Here is a 5,710-nt window from a genome sequence, read left to right as displayed (position 1 = left end):
CGTGATTCCAAGTGAAGGACACCATGTAGACAAGAGAGCTACGAGACAAATCGGCTAGGTCACATGAGTGGTACTAAGTGTTCACCATGTGTACAAGAGAGTCGAACTAAATGAAATATGATGGTGGGGCTATGTGCTGAAACCATCAAGTATCGAGGATTAATCCGAATTGTTCAACGGGATGGTTTTCTGGTGACATTGTAGTCATGGATCTACACTTGTGATGTATGAAATGTGGTGAAAATGATTTGTGGTATATATATATGTAAGTTAAAATGAGGTTAGTATAAAGAATGTGTGAAAGAGTGAAATTAGCATTAAAACTGTTTTGGACAGTAGCAGTGACGTGATTTTGAAAATTCACAAAAAATATAAGAAATTTAATTAGAGGTTGAATGAGATATGAAATTAAATCTTAATGAGTCTATTTTCATATAAAAGAAACAGAGCAAGTAAAGGAATTCTATATTTTGAGATATTTACAATTGTGTGTGACTTGCTCAGGATGACTATGTGATCCCCTATTCCAACTTTGAAAAATCATTAAAAATTTTAAAAAAAAAATTAAGAAATATAGTTTATATGCCTAAATTCCTTATTGAGTCTAGTTGTAAATGAAATAGGTTTCATGGTTATTTGAATTGTGTACTGAGAGAAATTCAATTCGTAGTGAATAGAGGTCAGATCAGTTGAGCTGTGTAACAGGGGAAACTTTAACTAATAAACTGTACTAATTGGCTAAACCAAAAATTCTAGAAAAAAATTAGTAAGAATTTTTATGAGTGTAGATTCAGGGAAATTTTACAGATTTGACTTTCGAGTTTCGTAACTCGAGTTATGATTTATTTAGTGATCATGACGCAGGAGGGACAGCTTGATCAAATTGGAGTAAACAATAAAATTAAAAATATGATATAATTGAGTTATGTTGTAAACATATTAGATTCCTTATTTGTTATTTATATACTTACTAAGCTGTAAGCTTACTTTCTTTTCTCTCCTTTGTCTTATAGTGTCATCCAGCTAGCACAGGAGTTAGAGATCATAGATGTAACACCCCGAACCCGAGACCGTTGCCGGTGTCGGACACGAGGGGTTAACAAGCCAAAACCACTTATGGCACCGACCAATTTGACATTCCAGGCAAGCTGGAAAACTGCGTCGCTGTCGCCTTAAAAAGCATATCTCGAGTTTCACAACTCGGAAACTGATTCCGTAAATTTTACCTGAATTTAGACTCATATATCCATCCATGGATTTATTTCTAGAATTTTTAGTCGGGCCAATTGGTACAGTTTATTCGTTAAAGTCGCCCATGTTACAGGGGTCGACTACACTGACCTTCGCGCGTTACAACTTGAATATCTCTCTATACAGGGTTTCAATACTGATACCGTTTGTTTCCAATGAAAATAGACTCAAAAAGGAATCTGCACATATAAGGCATGACTTCTAATTCATTCTGGATAATTTATGGAAAATTTTCAAAGCCGCGACAGGGGACCCACAAACCGTTCCGGCCCTGTCTCACGAGAACTTTAATATCTCTCGGTATACTGATCATATGATCGTTTCGTTACTTTCATATGAAAATAGACTCGTCAAGGTTCGATCACATAATTTATTCACTATTTAACACCATTCCTAAAAATTTTAGTGATTTTTCACATCCACGTCACTGCAGCTGGCAGCCTCTGTTTTTAAGGTAGGCTTTACCTATATTGTAGTTCCCATGGACCAACTATAGTCTAGTCATACTTAGGTCCACATGTGATCATATTTAGCCATTCCAATGGCTGATCATGTGACCAACTCTCTCATTCCAAACCATAATCACATCATGAAACCAAATATAATTACAAACCACATATGGTCAAATTCCATACTCCACTTTTACGAACCATTTTCGCATGGCCGTACACATATACATCACAAGTACTTAAAAACAACCGAGGGTGGTCCTATACATGCCATATCCGAACTCAACTAAAGGAGTACCAAAAAGGGCTTTGATAGTGTGGTTGACTTCAACTTCTATGATCCCAAATCCGATCGCTAACGATCAAAATCTATAAACAGAGAAACAAAGAAACGGAGTAAGCAATTTATGCTTAGTAAGTTTCGAGCCATAATATACACACAACCAAAGCATAGCATTCAAGTAGCTAAACAATAATTCATATGCACAATTTCTCAAAGACATGCTTACTTCACAATCCCAACTCTTATATTCGTACGCAAATAACGGCCTAGTTAATGCCTATAGTTCATTTATCATTAGAGCGAATATTAAATGCGCATTTACTCATAGTGTGCAAAGCACACACAAAACATACCTTGTTGTTGGGAATTTCACATGTGCAATAACTGAAAATTTTCCAGCAGCTTATAAATTTCAATTCACATACCTTCGAGTTTATCCGGATATAGCTACTCGTTCAAAACACCTTGGGACATAGCCCGGTTATGGTAACTGCACAAATGCCTTGGGACTTAACCGGATATCACAACTCGCACAATTGCCTTGGGCTTAGCCCGTGTATCATAGCTCGCACAATTGCCTTCGGGCTTAGCCCGGATATCATAGCTCGCACAATTGCCTTCGGGCTTAGCCCGGGTATCATAACTCGCACAATTGCCTTCGGCTTAGCCGGATATCACTCGAACATTCATACACATCTTTGTTTCATTTTCACAACAAAACTTTTATGCACAATTCACTTAACAAAATATCATTTCGGCTCAATGGCCATATACAAGGGCGAATTTGATTGCTTATTACTTCATTTCAATCGAATCAAAATCTAAGTTTCGATACTCAAAACTTACCTTGGATGTTGTCGAACGATTCGATGGCTATTCGACTACTTTTTCCTTCCCTTTATCGGATTTGGTCCCTCTTTGCTCTTGAGCTTAATTTAGCAAATAAATTGATTCAATCATTTGAGTATCAAAAAGAGGAACTCAAGGCACTTAGCCCACATATATTCACTAGACATTAAAGTCACATAAGTACGGAATTCATGAATCGACTCAACACACAAAGCCTTCAACATGCTTACTCATGGCGAACAACACAACCTCTTAGGTACTCATTCATGGGCCGATTATGCATGTTGATGTTGAGGCCAATTACATGTTTAATACCACACATGCATGGCACACATTTTACTAGCTAATGCTTTACATATTGTAGCTCAATACACATCTATCATTTGCTTCATAATCAAAACACAATCACATGAAAATACATACTTTGAGGTAGTATATATGTCATTCCAACACATCATGTGCAAACATATATATATATATAGGTGCATGGCCGAATCTCAAGGGGTTCATACCCATCCAAACACAAATTTTTACCAATCAAGTAACAAGCATAAATCATGCTCATGAATGCACCATGGCCGAATACATCACAACCATACCCTTTTAACTTTGGTCATGGTTAAACAAAGAATTCAATGTCCTACTCAAGAATACTAAAAAGAAATTTCAAGAGTAGTAAATCCATCATTACATGCATCATCAACAAGCTTCACATTTAGCATGCAATGGCTTTAACACAATATCAACCTTGGCCAAATACCATTTTCATGGCATAACAAGGATTTGAACCATGGCTAACATGCACATCAAGTTAGCAACCAAAACAAGCATGAACCTCATGACACAACCTCAAACATACCTTAATCTTGATGCAATTATAGCGAATCTCCTTCTAGTTCTCTTCTAAATCAAGCATGAAGCAAAAATCCTTCCTTTTCCTTAGTATTTTCGGCCAAAGAAGAGAAAATGGATGAACAAAATTTTTTTTCTTTGCTTCTCTTTCACTCACGGCAAGAGGGGGAAAGGATGAGCAAATTTTGATTTTTGTTTCTCTTCCTACATGCTTAATTTTTTATCATTTATCACATCATGCATTAACAAAACATGTCATAACATGTTTTCCTTGCCCATATTCCTTGTCATGGCCGGCCACTATACCATCTTTGGGGAAATTTGACATGCAAATCCATTATTTTTGCATGCATGATCAACTAGTCATCACACATTTCCCCATCATACTTTCAAAGTTTACTACTAGGTCCTTTCTAGTGAAATTCACATTTATAATTCTAAATTGAAACATCAAAATGTCATACACAAATTAACACATATCATAGGCATCAAAATAAATTTTTAAAATATTTTTTTATGCCTCGGTTTTGGTGGTCCCGAAACCACATTCCATGTAACACCAGCATCCTGTAACCGTCGCCAGAATAGGATGAGGCGTTACCAGAAATTAGGAATAAGATTGGAAGAATAAAATTTTAAACTCCCTTCTTTAATGTTGTTTTTTTTTTTTTTGAAATAACGAACATTCATTTAGATAAGTACTAAACACAGCCAGGGATAAAATCTAAACTTCTATAAGTAAACGTCCAACAGATGCCATTTTCGTATGGCTTATATACAATAGTCATAATATCATTCTCTTGTATTGTCTATCCTATACATGCCATAAGCTAAGTCTAATTACATAGTTGCCATAATGGTAGATAGTGTGACGAAGTCTTGATGATCCCCGAAATGGTAGTCGAATCCACAACCTATAACCAAAACATGATTGAACAGAGTAAGCTTTTGCGAGCTTAGTAAGTTTTAAGCAACACAAAGTGTTCTCATTCACTATCATTGGTCATTCATTTCAACTGTTCGATGAAGTTAATCTAGAGCTTCATCTCGAACCATAATATCAATAGGCAATTACTTGGCTGTCTTATATATATATACCTTCGAATAATAGTGACCTAGATGGTCGAATATTTCCAAAGCACATTCTTCGTCAATTTTCAACTTTCCATGTTCCTTTCCACTTATTCATAATCACACCCTTATTTTTAAGTATTTCAACATGACAAATACTGAATTACCGTAGGCACATAAAGAAACAAACATATTTCTTATCACATATACGTAAATGTGAAAAACATAATTCTTACCTTGTACTGGTACATTTAGCCCAACCCATACTCAAATCATAAGGCTTTTGGTAGAGAATATGCTCTAATACATAAGAACATTTCATCACATACTTCATTATACAGGCATACAATTACCAATTAGATCATTCACATATTTGGAGTCATAATATTAATCACATTTACTTACCTCTTCGATACTGATAATTCACCTCGAAATCACTCCACCGATGAGTAAATGTCCTTTTGAACATCTTAAATACATAACACTTATTTGATGGTAACTTATTGCAAATACTCAATATCAAAGTCTTACTTGAATCCTAGCATTTAGCCGTCGGGTCTTTAAAGCTCGGATATAGTACAAGCACGAAGCCTATGGACGTTAATCAAGATAATATTCTCGCATAAGGCCTGCGGGGTTTTAACCCGGATATAGTACTGACACAAATGCCCTTCGGGACTTATCACATTTATACACTTTCACATCCATCACGTTGGCCACTCGGCCCTGTCACATATATACACCTTCACATTCATCACATTGGCTATTCAGCCTTATCACATATATACACCTTCACATTCATCACATCTGCCATTAGGCCTTATCACATATATATACACTTTCACATTCATCACATCGGCCATTAGGCCTTATCACATATATACACACTTTCACATTCATCACATTGGCCATTCAGCCTTATCACATATATACACCTTCACATTCATCACATCGG

The sequence above is a fragment of the Gossypium arboreum genome, chromosome 4 (assembly GCF_025698485.1).
Source record: "Gossypium arboreum isolate Shixiya-1 chromosome 4, ASM2569848v2, whole genome shotgun sequence".
NCBI lineage: Eukaryota > Viridiplantae > Streptophyta > Magnoliopsida > Malvales > Malvaceae > Gossypium > Gossypium arboreum.
Note: the sequence above shows the minus strand (reverse complement) of the source record.